The sequence below is a fragment of the Equus caballus genome, chromosome 19 (genome assembly GCF_041296265.1).
Source record: "Equus caballus isolate H_3958 breed thoroughbred chromosome 19, TB-T2T, whole genome shotgun sequence".
NCBI lineage: Eukaryota > Metazoa > Chordata > Mammalia > Perissodactyla > Equidae > Equus > Equus caballus.
The window spans coordinates 4,752,759-4,768,646 of NC_091702.1; the positions used below are offsets into that span (position 1 = coordinate 4,752,759).

Consider the following 15,888-nt stretch of genomic DNA (forward strand, 5'->3'; position numbering starts at 1 on the left):
GACAGAATTAGCAATTTGGAGGATAGGAATATAGAAATGCTGCAGATAGAGGAGGAGAGAGAACTAAGACTAAAAAGAAATGAAGAAACTCTCTGAGAATTATCCGACTCAATTAGGAGATGCAACATAAGGATTATAGGTATCCCAGGGGAAGAAGAGAAGGAGAAGGGGGCAGAAAGCCTGTTCAAAGAAATAATGGCTGAGAACTTTCCAAACCTGGGGAGACCAACCACAAGGCATAGTAGTGAAGCTTACAAAAGTTACTGACAAAGAGAAAATACTAAGGGCAGCAAGGCAGAAGAAAATAACCTACAAAGGAACCCCCATAAGGCTGTCAGCAGATTTCTCAGCAGATACCTTAAAGGCTAGAAGAGAGTGGAATGATATATTCAGAACTCTGAAAGACAAAAACCTGTAGCCAAGAATACTCTATCCAGCAAAAATATCCTTGAAATATGATGGAGAAATAAAAACTTTCCCAGATAAACAAAAGTTAAGGGAGTTCATTGCCCCAAGACCTCCCCTACAAGAAATGCTCAGGAAGACCCTCATACCTGAAAAATCAAAAAAAGGAAAGGGTTTACAAAACCCAGAGCAAAGGAGACAAGTAGAAAGACAAAATCAGAAAGTTGCAGCTCTCCATCAGAACAGGTTAGCAAAAGATAAGTATAACATTAAAGATAAAAGGAAGGGAAACACCAAGAATAAATATAATCTTGTCATTTTAACCACAAACTCACAACACAAGATGGAAGGAAAAAAATCTGACAATAACAACCTAGAAGGGGAAGAGGAAAAGGACGGAACGTCTTAATCTAAGGAAATAAGAGTCTATCAGAAAATGGACTATCTCATCTATGAGATGTGTTATACAAACCACTTGGTAACCACTAAACAAATAACAAGAATAAAGACACAAATTACAAATAAGAAGAAAACCAATATAGAAATCTGCCTACCTGAATTAGTAGTCCAAAAATCATGGGATGGGAAACAAAGGAAACACAAAAGAACCAGAAAACAAGTGATAAAATGGCAGCATTAGGCCCCCACATTTCAATAATCACTCTAAATGTAAACGGATTGAACTCTCCAATCAAAAGACACAGAGTGGCAGGATGGATTAAAGAACAAGACCCAACAATATGCTGCCTCCAGGAAACACACCTCAGCCCCAAAGACAAACACAGACTCAGAGTGAAGGGATGGAAGACAATACTCCAAGCTAATAATGAACATAAGAAAGCAGGTGTCGCCATACCTATATCAGACAAAGTAGACTTCAAAGCAAAACAGAGAAAGAGAGACAGAGAGGAGCAGTTTATAATGATAAAAGGGACACTCCACCAAGATGACATAACACTTATAAATATATACGCACCCAACACAGGAACACCAAAATTTGTAAAGAAACTATTACCGAAACTAAAAGGAGACATCAACAACAATACAATAATAGTAGGGGACCTCAACACCCAATTAACACCAATGGATAGATAATCCAGACAGAACGTCAACAAGGAAATTATAGAATTAAATGAAAAATTAGAGCAGATGGACTTAATAGATATATATAGAACACTTCATCCAAAAACAGCAGGTTACACATTCTTTTCAAGTGCACATGGAACATTCTCAAGGATAGACCATATCTTGGGAAACAAACCAAGCCTCAACAAATTCAAAAGGGTTGAAATAATGTCAAGCATCTTTTCTGATCATAATGCTATGAAACTAGAAATCAACTACAAGAATAAAGCTGGGAAAGGGGCAAAAATGTGGAGACTAAACAACATGCTACTGAACAAACAATGGATTATTGAAGAAATTAAAGAAGAAATCAAATATTATCTAGAGACAAATGAAAATGAAAACATGCCATACCAATTCATTTGGGATGCAGCAAAAGCAGTCCTAAGAGGGAAATTCATTGCAATACAGGCTCACCTCAATAAACAAGAAAAATCTCAGATAAGCAATCTCAAACACCACCTAACAGAATTAGAAAAAGAAGACCAAACAAAGCCCCAAGTCAGTAGAAGGAGGGAAATAATAAAAATTAGAGCAGAAATAAACGATATTGAAACAAAAAAGACAGTAGAAAGGATCAATGAAACAAAGAGTTGGTTCTTCGAAAAAATAAACAAAATTGACAAGCCCTTAGCCAGACTCACTAAGAAAAAAAGAGAGAAGACTCAAATAAATAAAATTAGAAATGAGAGAGGAGAAATCACAACAGATACCACAGAAATACAAAGGATCATAAGAGAATACTATGAAAAACTATATGCCAACAAATTGGACAACCTAGAAGAAATGGATAAATTCTTAGACTCTTACAACCTCCCAAAACTGAAGCAGGAAGAAATAGAGAATCTGAATAGAGCAATCACAAGTAAAGAAATCGAAACAGTAATCAAAAACCTCCCCAAAAATAAAAGTCCAGGACCAGGCGGCTTCTCTGGAGAATTCTACCAAACATTCAAAGAAGATTTAATACCTATCCTTCTCAAATTATTCCAGAAAATTGAGGAAGATGGAGCACTCCCTAACACATTCTATGAAGCCAACATCACCCTGATCCCAAAACCTGACAAGGACAACACAAAGAAGGAAAATTACAGGCCAATATCACTGATGAACATAGATGCAAAAATCCTCCAAAAACTTTTGGCAAACTGAATACAGCAATACATTAAAAAGGTTATACACCATGATCAAGTGGGATTTATACCAGGGACACAGGGATGGTTCAACATCTGCAAGTCAATCAACATGATACACTACATTAACAAAATGAGAAAAAAAACCCCACATGATCATCTCAATAGATGCAGAGAAAGCATTTGACCAGATCCAACTCCCATTTAGGATAAAAACCCTCAATAAAATGGGTATAGAAGGAAAGTACCTCAACATAATAAAGGCCATATATGACAAACCCACAGCCAACATCATACTCAATGGGCAAAAACTGAAAGCCATCCCTCTGAGGACAGGAACAAGACAAGGGTGCCCACTCTCACCACTCCTATTCAACATAGTACTGGAGGTGCTGGCCAGAGCAATTCAGCAGGAAAAAGAAATAAAAGGAATCCAAATAGGCAATGAAGAAGTAAAACTCTCGCTGTTTGCAGACGACATGATCTTATATATAGAAAACCCCAAAGAATCCATAGAAAAACTATTAGAAATAATCAACAGCTACAGCAAAGTTGCAGGGTATAAAATCAACATACATAAATCAGTAGCATTTCTATACTCTAACAATGAACTAACAGAAAAAGATCTCAAGAACTCAATCCCATTCACGACTGCAACAAAAAGAATAAAATACCTTGGGGTAAATTTAACCAAGGAAGTGAAAGATTTACACAATGAAAACTACAAGACTTTCCTGAAAGAAATTGATGATGACATAAAGAGATGGAAAGACATTCCATGCACATGGATTGGAAGAATAAACATAGTTAAAATGTCCGTACTACCTAAAGCAATCTACAGATTCAACACCATCCCAATCAGAATCCCAATGACATTCTTTACAGAAATTGAACAAAGAATCCTAAAATTCATATGGGGCAACAAAAGACCACGAATTGCTAAAGCAATCCTGAGAAAGAAGAACAAAGCCGGAGGCATCACAATCCCTGACTTCAAAGCATACTACAAAGCTACAGTAATCAAAAAAGCACGGTACTGGTAGAAAAACAGGTGCACAGATCAATGGAACAGAATTGAAAGTCCAGAAACAAAACCACACATCTATGGACAGCTAATCTTCAACAAAGGAGCTGAGGGCATACAACGGAAAAAAGAAAGTCTCTTCAACAAATGGTGCTGAGAAAACTGGACAGCCACATGTAAAAGAATGAAAATTGACCATTCTTTTTCACCATTCACAAAAGTAAACTCAAAATGGATCAAAGACCTAAAGATTAGACCTGAAACCATAAGGCTTCTAGAAGAGAACATAGGCAGTACACTCTTTGACATCAGTATCAAAAGGATCTTTTCCGATACCACAAATCCTCAGATGAGGGAAACAATAGAAAGAATAAACAAATGGGACTTAATCAGAACTAAAGAGCTTCTTCAATGCAAGTGAAACAAAAAAACAATGCACTAGTTGGGGGAAAATATTTACAAGTTATTTATCCGACAAAGGGTTAATCTCCATAATATATAAAGAACTCACACAGCTCAACAATGAAAAATCAAACAACACGATAAAAAAATGGGCAGGGGACATGAGCAGACATTTCTCCAGAGAAGATATACAGATGGCCAATAGACACATGAAAAGATACTCATCGTCACTAATCATCAGGGAAATGCAAATCAAAACTACACTAAGATATCACCTTACACCTGTTAGAATGGCAAAAATAAACAAAACAAAAAGTGACAAATGTTGGAGAGGTTTCGGAGAAAAAGGAACCCTCATACACTGTTGGCGGGAATGCAAACTGGTGCAGCCACTATGGAAAACAGTATGGAGATTTCTCAAAAAATTAAAAATAGAAATACCTTATGACCCAGCCATCCCACTACTGGGTATCTATCCAAAGTATTTGAAATCAGCAATCCCAAAAGTCCCATGCACCCCTATGTTCATTGCAGCATTATTTACAATAGCCAAGACGTGGAAGCAACCTAAGTGCCCATAAACTGATGATTGGATAAAGAAGATATGGTACACATATACAATGGAATACTACTCAGCTGTAAAAAAGGATAAAATCGTCCCATTCACAACAACATGGATGGACCTTGAGGGTATTATGTTAAGTGAAACAAACCAGACAGAGAAAGACGAACTCTGTATGACTCCACTCATAGGTGGAAGTTAAACATAGAGACAAAGAGAATTGATTGGTGGTTACCAGGGGAAAGGGGGGGTGGGGGTAGGGCACAAAGGGTGAAGTGGTGCACCTACAACATGACTAACAATAATGTACAACTGAAATTTCACAAGGTTGCAAACTATCATAATCTTAATAAAAAGTAAAAAAAAAAAAAAACAACAAAAAAAAAACAGCCGCTCTCGATTCCCAGCTGCAGCGTGTGCTGTGCCTTGTGCCTCCAGTGGAATATTCCTGCTTCTGAAATGCATGTTTTCTGAAATGAATGTTTTCAGTTTGAAAGTGTGTCAGCACAGCCCCATTGTAAGTATGGCAAGCCTGCTCTTAAAACGCCCTGAGTGAACGATGAAAACCCTGGAAGGAACATGAATCGCATCTTAAAGACAGCTGTGAGAATGCACGAGGAGATTTTACAGAAAAGTAGCACTTGGTTGTTGCTGAAGCACTGGTAAGAGGTGCCTCAAAATAGCAAAAAAAAAGTCATTTAAAAATGCCTTTCAAACTTATTTCTGGAATAGACCACCTTCGCTGAGATTCTAAGGCCTTATTATTGTTCTTCAAGCATATGGAATATTTTTACACTAAAGGAAAACAACCAACTATTCTTCGTATCTCTGATCACAAAATAAGTGGAAGTGGGTTTGCTTTAAGAACTTCTGAACAATGAACCTGGTTAGTTACCGAGAGCGGGCTTCCCAGGGGGTAGGGCGTCCTTCCTCGAAGGAGGGTGGGGTGAAGGGGGTGAGCCAGCAGTGGTTATAGGGTTGTGCTTCAGAACTGGTTTCCGTTCTCAAAACTCATTCCACCCACCCGCCCCCAGCCAGGGAACAATAAAGTTTCTTTCCTAAGTCACAGAAAAGAAAGAAATGAAACTTAACACTTATGGAGGGTCTCCCGGGTCCTAGGGTCCTCCAATTCTAACGACATTGTTAATTATTTGCTCTCCTTACAAATACAGAAACTAAGGTTCAGACTGGCTTTGTAACTTGCCTAAGGTTATGGAATAAATGGACTGGAAATTTAACCTAGATCTGCTCTATTCCAGGTCCAATTGATCCTTCCACTTCATTGGAAAGTCCTTCCCAACAATGCATAATTTTAACGGTGAGGAAACTGAGACAAAGATACAATAAACAGCTTGAGAGAGGTTGTGCAGCCAACATGCGACTGAGGGTCCCCGTGGGGATGCTCAGGAAGCCTTGATTTAGCTTATGGAAGATCACAGGATGTTACTTTCAGAGAGCTTCCAACATTGGGCGTGGGATTTTGTTTCCTTGGCAGTGTTCACATTGGCCAGCAGGATATGTGACACTGCTTTCTGGATTTAGCTGGAAACAAAATCAAGCCAAGTTGGACTCATGCACTCTGCTCCCTCCCAAACTGGGAACGCAAAAGTGAATTTTTGCTCCGGATGTCAGCGTTTCTGAATGGTGAGGCCCAGTGGAGTCCTCAGTGACTGTCAGTGTCAAGAACAGGTCTTTCTTTTCAGCAAGCAAGAGTCACCACTTGCCCACCCATCAGAAGCCAGAAGAGGACCTTTGCACTCACAAATCCCTGTTGATAAAACAAAACCTTTTCTCATGAACATTCTGTCTTTAGAAAACAAGTGGACAGAGCAGCACTTGCTGGTTAATAATAAAAAGAATTCTTCAGTGACTACCCAGATGAATGAATATTTTTTAAAGGCACAGAGTATGTAAGGAATTTTAATCCAGCCTATGTGTTTACTCCCCTCCACAACAACTGGAGAGAAACCACTGGCCTCTGAAAGATAAACAGCCGCAGACCCTATGGGGTGGGGAAGACAGCCCCAAGCCTGTAATTTGGCATCTCTCTTTTTAAATTCCTGGTGGATTTCTTTTCCGATTGTAGCTGGTGAATGGGCTCAGTTAAAGGGTTTTGAATATACTGCAAAACAGCCAAGTGTTGCCGGTCCTATGCCATGCCCACCGCTTCATTCTATCAATAAAATCCCAACCCCAACTGTATGTATCTCATGCTTTCATAGACACACACTTTCGCTAGCACATATTTAGCTGCTAAAAAGTTCTATTAGTTAATTTCAAATTAATAGTTTAGGGGGTTCCCTGCCATGGGGGAAAACTAATCAGGAAACTGAGTTAGCAAATGACTGCAATAATCAGCTTAAATGAGACTTCGTCCTTCCAGCCTTTTGCTTGTGGATGACACACAATTTCTGAGCTTAGAAAATCTCTCTTCTCTGCAGACGGTATTGCGGGGATACCAGAGATGTGTTCCCACAATCAGAGTCTTATTCATTTATTTAGTCTGCTACCGCAGTACTCCACGCAGGCACCCCACCCCCACCCCGCGTTCTGTGCGGTCAGACTACCTGCTAACCAGCCAGGCTGCGCGGAGCCGGCTGCAGCCTTCCGTGCCAGCAGACGTTGCAAACATCCCCGGATACTTTCTCCTCTGCAGTCAGCCCTGTAGCTCCAGCTCCTGCAAAGCCCTCAGAGCTTGCAGAAGCGTTATTTCCTCCCAGCTATGTTTGGTTTAAACTTGCAGTTCACCAGGTTCTACAGCTCAGGAGTCTAAACTTACCCCTGCAGGGTCTCACCTAGAATCTGTCCCTCTTCCCGTGCTGAATCGGTTTCCCCTGCCCAGACCTGGAATGCCTCAGGGCCTTCTGTAACCTTGATGTCTCTTCCTCGCTGGAAGTTAGAAGCATCCTCACTGGCTGCATTATTGCACATTTCCCCAACAACCTTATTTCTTCCTTCAACTCAAACTTGTCCGAACAACACCAGCTCTGCAGACCCTGAAATTCTCCAGCCCTCTATAACGGCGTTTCCAACCTGCCACGCCGCCAGAGAGCTGGTTGAGGGGAAACTGCGAGAGAAGGTTGGGAACTCACCTGCACAGCTGCGAGGATCAGACACAGGATGGGGCTGCCCGCAAACTTCCCAGGGACCGTCTGCAGCCGTCTCTTGGCCTTAAAGGGACAGGGCGGTTTTCGCCATATAAGGAAGACAATTTCACGCTTCTGCTTTGGGACCTGTTTGGGCAAAGCAGCTCCTTCACTTGGCTTTGCGGAGGCTTAAGCCCTCTGAGGGATCTGCAGCCTCCCAGTTTGTGAGGATTCGTACATAGTGGGCAGCTGAATAACTGCTGGATAAGGCACAGAAAGAGTGTTTGCCAGGCCATTTTCAAAGGCCAGGAAACACTTCACATGGGGCTTGTCCGCCTGCAGAAACGGTTTCTGTGACTGGGAAGTCTTCCTCAGTTACATGAAACGGCTCTGCTTCTACTTCAGGTTTGCTGCCCGGAAGCAGTGATCCTGCTCCTCTGGAAGGGGAGCGGCAGTGTGACCCCTTCCTCCAGACAGGGGGGCGAAGGAGGGCAGGCTGAAGAGCGGTGACACTTGCGCTGTGAGATTCTGATTCTTTAAGACACATTAGCAGTGCACGTTGAAAACGAGTGACATGGGAGTGATATTCTGTTGGCTGCCAGAGGCCCTTCCTAAACAGATAAGCACACAATTCTCTCCCAAGGCTAGTTCCACTGCTGAGCGCCCCTCTTGGGCTCCCTTGGCTGAAGCCCACTGCGAAAGTTAGAGGGCTGCTTTTTTGGTAAATTATTGTGTTGAGGTCATATTGGTTTATAATCCTGTGTAATTTCAGGTGTACACGATTATATATCAGTTTCTTTGGAGACTACATCTTACCCCAGTAGTCTAGTTTTCATCAGTCATCATATAAATGTGCCCCTTTGCGCCCTTCCCCACCCTCCAGCCCCCTTCCCCTCTGGTAACCACTAATCTGTTCTCTTTGTCCATGTGTTTGTATGAGTGAAATCATGCAGTGTTTGCCTTTTTTTGTCTGGCTTATTTTGCTTAACATCATACCCTCAAGGTCCATCCACGTTGTTGCAAATGGGACGATTTTGTCTTTTTCTGTATCTGAGTAGTATTCCATTGTGCATATGTACCACATCTTCTTTACCCAGTCATCAGGCAATGGGCACTTGGGTTGCTTCCACGTCTTGGCTATTGTGAATAATGCTGCAGTGAACATGGCGGTGCGTAAGTCGCTGTGAATTGCTGACTTCAAGCTCTTTGGATAAATACCCAGTAGTGGGATAGCTGGGTCATATGGTATTTCTATTTTTAATTTTTTGGGAAATCTCTATACTGTTTTCCACAGTGGCTGCACCAATTTGCATTCCCACCAGCAGTGGACGATGGTTCCCTTTTCTCCACACCCTCTCCAACACTTGCTATTTCTTGTCTTGTTAATTATAGCCATTCAGGCAGGTGTAAGGTGATATCTCCTTGTAGTTTTGATTTGAATTTCCCTAATGATTAGCGATGTTGGACATCTTTTCATGTGCCTGTTGGCCACCTGTATATCTTCTTTGGAAAAATATCTCTTCATATCCTCTGCCCATTTTTTGATCAGGTTGTTCATTTTGTTGTTGAGTTGTATGTGTTCTTTATGTATTTTGGAGGTTAACCCCTTTTTGGATATATGATTTGGAAATATTTTCTCACAGTTGGTTGGTTTTTTTCATTTTACTCCTAGTTTCCTTTGCCTTGCAGAAGCTCTTTAGTCTGATGTAGTTCCACTTGTTTATTTTTTCTTTTGTTTCCCTTCTCTGAGTAGACATGGTATTTGAAAAGATGCTGCAAGACTGATGTCAAAGAGTGTACTGCCTATATTTTCTTCTAGGATTTTTATGGTTTCACGTCTTACAGTCAAGTCTTTAATCCATTTTGAGTTGATTTTTGTGCATGGTGTAAGATAATGGTCTACTTTCATTCTTTTTTTGCCTGTGGCTGTCCAGTTTTCCCAACGCCATTTATTGGAGAGACTTTCCTTTCTCCATTGTATGTTCTTAGCTCCTTTGTCAGAGATTAGCTTTCTCTATATGTGTGGTTTTATTTCTGGGCTTCCGATTCTCTTCCATTGATCTGTGTGTCTGTTTTTCTGCCAGTATCAAGCTGTTTTGGTTACCATCGCTTTGTAGCGTATTTTGAAGCCAGAGATTGTGATGCCTCCAGCTTTGTTCCTTTTTCTCAGGATTGCTGTGGCTATTTGCGGTCTTTTGTTGTCCCATATGAAGTTTAGGATTCTATGTTCTGTTTCCATGAAGAATGTCATTGAGTTCTCTTTCTGTTAGTTCATTATCAGAGTATAGAAATGCAGCTTATTTTTTGCGGGGGGTGGGGGGGTGAGAAAGAGTGGCCCTGGGCTAACATCTGTTGCCAATCTTCCTCTTTTTGCTTGAGGAAGATAGTCGCTGAGCTAACATATGTGCCAATTTTCCTCTATCTTATGAGGGATGTTGCCACAGCGTGGCTTGAGGAGTGGAACTAGGTCCCTGCCCTAGCAAGGATCTGAACCTGAGAACCCAGGGCCACTGAAACAGAGCACACGAACTTAACCAGTATGCCACTGGGCCACCCCTGCAACTGATTTTTGTAATTTCATTTTGTAGCCTGCAACTTTGGTGTAGTTGTTGATTATTTCTAATAGTTTTCTGATGGATTCTTTAGGGTTTTCTATATAGAGAATCACGTCATCTACCAACAGTGACAGTTTCATTTCTTCCTTTCCAATTGGGATACCTTTTACTTCTTTTTTTTGCCTAACTGCTCTGGCCAAAACTTCAGTACCCTGTTGAATAAGAGTGGCAAGAGTGGGCACCCTTGTTTTGTTTCCATTTTCAGTGGGATGGCTTTCAGTTTTTCCCCATTGAGTATGAAGTTGGCAGTGGGTTTGTCGTATGTGGCCTTTATTATGTTGAGGTACTTGCCTTACATACCCATTTTGTTGAGAGTTTTGATCATAAATGGATGTTGGATCTTGTCAAATGCTTTCTCAGCATCTATCAAGATGATCATGTGATTTTTATTCCTCACTGTGTTAATATGGTGTATCACATTGATTGATTTGTGGATGTTCAACCATCCCTGTGTCCTCTGTCCCTGATATAAATCCCACTTGATGATGGTGTATGATCCTTTTAATGTATTGCTATATTTGGTTTGCCAATATTTTATTAAGGATTTTTGCATCTATGTTAATCAGTGATATCGGCCTATAATTTTCCTTCTTTGTGTTGTCCTTGTCGAGCTTTGGGATCAGGGTGAACATTGGTCCTGTAGAATGAGTTGGGAAGTATTCAGTCTTCTTCAGTTTTTTGGGATAGTTTGAGAAGGATAGGTATTAAATCTTCTTTGAATGTCTGGTAGGATATTCCAAGGAAGCCATCTGGTCCCAGACTTTTATTTTTTGGGTGTTTTTTGATTACTGTTTCAATCTCTTTATGTGTGATTGGTCTATCTAGATTCTCTATTTCTTCTTGACTCAGTTTTGGGAGATTCTATGAGTCTAAGAATTTATCCATTTCTTCTAGATTGTCCAATTTGTTGGCATATAGTTTTTCATAGTATTCTCTTATAATCCTTTGTATTTCTGTGGTATCCATTGTAATTTCTCCTCTTTCATTTCTAATTTTATTTGAGCCTGCTCTCTTTTTTTCTTAATGACTCTGGCTAAAGGTTTGTCAATTTTTTTAATCTTCTCAGAGAATGAGCTCATAGTTTCATTGATCCTTTTTGCTGTGTTTTTGGTTTCAATTTCATTTATTTCTGCTTTAATTTTTATTATTTCCCTCCTTCTGCTGACTTTGGGCTTTGTTCTTCCTTTTCTAGTTCTCTTAGGTGGAGTTTAAGATTGTTTATTTGAGACTTTTTCTTGTTTGTTGAGGTAGGCCTGTATTGCTATGAATTTCCCTCCTAGGACTGCTTTTGCTGCATCCCATATGAGTTGGTATGGTGTATTTTCATTTTCATTTGTCTCCAGATATATTGTGATTTCTCCTTTAATTTCTTCAGTGATCCATTGGGTGTTCAGTAGTGTGTTGTTTACTCTCCACATAATTGTCATTTTCCCAGCTTTTTTCTTGTGGTTGATTTCTAGTTTCCTAGCATTATGGTGGGAAAAGATGCTTGATATGATTTCAATCTTCTTAAATTTATTGAGGCTTGCCTTGTTTCCCAACATATGGCCTATCTTTGAGAATGTGCCATGTGTACTTGAGAACAATGTGTATTCTGCAGATTTTGGATGGAGTTTCTATATATGTCTATGAAGTCCATCTGGTCTGGTTTTTCATTTAATTCCACTATTTCCTTGTTGACGTTCTGTCTGGATGATCTATCCATTGATGTAAGTGGGGTGTTAAGGTCCCCTACTATTATTGTGTTGTTGTTAATATCTTCTTTTAGGTCTGTTAATAGTTGCTTTATATATTTGGTGCTCCTGTGTTAGGTGCATTTATATTTATATTTATAAGTGTTATGTCCTCTCGGTGGAGTGTCCCTTTCATCATGATATACTGCCCCTCTTTGTCTCTCATTGCCTTTTTTATCTTGAAGTCTGCTTTGTCTGATACAAGTATGTCAGCACCTGCTTTCTTTTGTTTACCATTAGCTTGGAGTATCATCTTCCATCCCTTCACTCTGAGCCTGTGTTTGTCATTAGAGCTGAGATGTGTTTCCTGGAGGCAGCACATTGTTGGGTCTTATCTTTTAATCCACCCAGCCACTCTGTGTCTTTTAATTAGAATTCAACCCATTTACATTTAGAGTGATTATTGTTATATGAGGGCTTAATACTGACATTTTATCACTTGTTTTCTGGTTGCTCTGCATTTCCCTTGTTTCTCATCCCATGTGTTTTGGACTGCCAATTTGGTTTGGTGGTACTTTATGATGGTTTTCTCTTTATTTATCATTTGTCTCAGTTCTGATTTTTTGTTTAGTGGTTACTCTGAGGTTTGTAGGAAAGATCTCATAGATGAGATAGTCCATTTTCTGACTTTTATTTCCTTAGTCTAAACGGGTTCCATCCCTTTCCTCTTCCCCTTCTAAGTTATTGTTGTCACAACTTATTCTGTTTTGTGTTGTGAGTTTGTGATTAAAATGGAGTGATTATAGTTATTTTTAATGTTTTCCTTCCCTTTATCTTTAATGTTATAATTAAGTGTTTGCTAACCTGTTTTGATAGAGAGCTGCAATTTTCTGAATTTGCCTGTCTATTTATCTCCTCCCTCAAGACTTTGTAAACACTTTCTCTCTCTTTTTTTTTTTCAGATATGAGAGACTTCTTGGTCATTTCTTGTAAAGCGGGGTTCTTGTGGTGATGAACTCCCTCAGCTTTTGTTTTTCTGGGGAAGGTTTTATTTCTCCACCATATCTGAAGGATATTTTCCCTGAATAGCATATTGTTGGCTGAAAATTTGTCTTTCAAAATTTAGAATATGTCATTCCACTCTCTCCTAGCCTGGAAGGTTTCTGCTGAGAAATCTGCTGAAAATCTGATAGGAGTTCCTTTGTAGGTTATTTTCTTTTGTCTTGCTGCCCTTAGTATTTTGTTTTTGTCATTGACTTTTGCCAGTTTTACTAATATGTGCCTTGGAGAAGGTCTTTTTACATTGCTCTAATGAGGAGTTCTATTAGTTTCTTTTAGTTGTAATTCCACCACCATTCCCAGGTTTGGGACGTTCCCAGCTATCGTTTCTTTGAACAGCCGTCTGCTCCTTTCTCTGTCTCTTCTCCCTCTGAGGTACCTATAATCCTTATGTTGCATTTCCTAATTAAGTTGGATATTTCTCAGAGAATTTCTTCATTTCTTTTTAGTCTTAGTTCTCTCTTCTCCTCCATCTGAAGTATTTCTATATTTCTGTGTTCTAAATTGCTAATTCTGTCCTCCATAATATCAGCTCTGTTTTTTAAGGATTCCAGATTTTTCTTTATCTCATTGATTGTGTTTTTCATCTCCAACATTCCTGTTTGGTTTTTAAAAATAGTTTCAATCTCTTTGATGAAGAATTCCCTCTGTTCATTAATTTTATTCCTGATTTCATTGAACTGTGTTTCTGAGTTTTCTTGTAACTTGTTGAGTTTTTATGATAACTATTTTGAATTCTCTGTCATTTAGATTGTAAATTTCTGTGGCTTGAGGATTGATTTCTGGGTGCTTGTTATTTTCCTTCTGGTCTGGAGTGTTAACTACATCTTCACACTATTTGATGGAATAGATTTGTGCCTTCGCATAGTGGTAGTATCTGGTGGCAGATTCCACCTGCACCACCAAGGGGGACGGGAGCTGTGTATTCTGAGGTCACACAATCCCTGGCAGATGTGCCTGTCCTCTGGAAGCTGTGCTGACACGGCCCATCTGTGTTTGTTCACTTGCCGCTGCTTCTTTACAAACGTATGTACAGGTGGGGGTCCTTTGCTCTGGCTGACTGGCCAAGCTGGTGTGCCAGGCATGGGGAGGGGTGCTTTGTTTTGCCTGCACGGTCCCAGGGCCTCTCCCACTCTGCACTCGCTGTCTGCCCTCCTGGGATGCTCAGTGTGCTGAAGACGCCTCCTGCAAGTGCTTGGTTTCCTCAGTGTGGAGCTTTCCCATGGGCTGGGAGGCAGCTCTGAGAGCGGCAGTGTTCCCGCAGAGAGCTGCCCTTCCCCACTCCTGTCACAGCCATGCACAGTCCCATACCCTGGGTCACTGCCACCTGGGGAGGGAGAGGAGATCTGCTCACCTCCTTCCACTGCCTTTGGGGGAGTCCAGCACCCTCACCTTCAGCTGTATGGTTGCATGGATCTCTGAGACATCTGTTGTGCTGTGTGAATGTCCTCTGTTGGTTTCTGAATGTTCTTTTTGTTGTATCTTATGGGAAAGAGTCTAGGGGAAGAGCTCACTCCACCATGATACTGACGGCACTCCTAGATTACATATTTTAAACGTGCCCTTGGGGGCTAACACCAGGCAGAGGCCTCTTTAAATTACTCTTAGGTTATAGATTGCCTTCCTTTTAAATACTGGAATTTTAAATTTGGTGATGCTTTGGGTGTGACCTGGGATGAGAGGACAGAGATGGGAATTATCTGGAACTGTCTGGAGGAAGGACATGGCGCATGCCACAGGCAGGGTACAGGAAAGGTACTGAGCAAGGCTTATTCATTTGTTGACTATCATGAAGGCTTTGCTAGCAACCCTTCATTTCATCTAAAGTTGTAATTGTGGACCCAATACTCCCTGTGTGCTCCCCCGTACAGTTTGCCATGTCCTCCAGCACCAAACTAGCCCAGGAAATTGAAGCTCAATCTAATTACTTCCTCCAATAAACTTGATTCTTTCAGTAATTTTATAAGATTGTTCAGTTCTTCAAGCCCTTTTTGCTTTGTTTGAGCTCTTTTTTCCTGAATAAATACAGGAATATTATTGATATTTGGGGTTTTGTTTTCTGCCCTTGTGAGTCCATGCTCCTCTTGAAGGTGGAGATTTACACGTTCTTTGACAAAATTTGTTGAAAGTCTACAATGAGCTGGGCTCTGTTCAGAGCCCTGGGGATGCAGCAGTGGACGAAATGGGCAGTCTCCGCATCCACAGAGATTCCACTCTTGCAGAGAGAGAACAGTAAAGAAACACAGGAGAGAATGTCAGGGAGTGGTAAATTCTGTTATGAAGATAAAATAAGATATGTGAAGGGGCTGAGTGGGTGTTGGTCAGGAAAGGACTTTCTGAATTCTTGACTTTTAAGCTGATCACATCTTTCTTCTTAGTCCCCGCAGCACTTCACCTTACAAATGGTTGGCGCTTAATAAGTATTATAGAATTGTTGCGTTAGTTATTTTTTGAAACCTGACAAAGATTTCTTTTTCATGGCTTTTAACCTCATTGGTTCAGAGAGAGTAGAATTTACTTTTAATCTCCAGACCAGATGGCATCCTCAATGGCCTTCAACGTAAGCCTCTCTCTTGTGGTCACTTATACCAGTCACAAAAGAGCAGGTGAAAAATAAAGGGATCTCAATTCCAGTCAAGAAATATCTGCTGGGCATTATCCTCAGACAGCCTTTCCTTCAAGCACGTTCGGAAACCCCCTCGCTGCTCTTCGGGAAAGGTTTTCGCCTGGGAAATGGCCTGGAGGCTCTTACGAGGAATGTTCCAACAGGCCTCGCCAGAGCTGAGGGAGAGAGACTCAGGGAG

The 15,888-nt window shown here is 40.6% G+C and overlaps 1 protein-coding gene across 1 annotated transcript in view; it reads right to left on the reverse strand.

Moving 5' to 3' along the window:
* The window catches only part of SCHIP1 (schwannomin interacting protein 1), a 145,940-nt gene extending 138,065 nt beyond the window's left edge, over positions 1-7,875 (reverse strand). Inside the window, exon 1 of the mRNA XM_070243040.1 lies at positions 7,744-7,875. The gene's annotated coding sequence lies outside the window, so the exon portion shown is untranslated. The remainder of the gene's footprint in view (positions 1-7,743) is intronic.
* Positions 7,876-15,888: the final 8,013 nt, after the last annotated feature.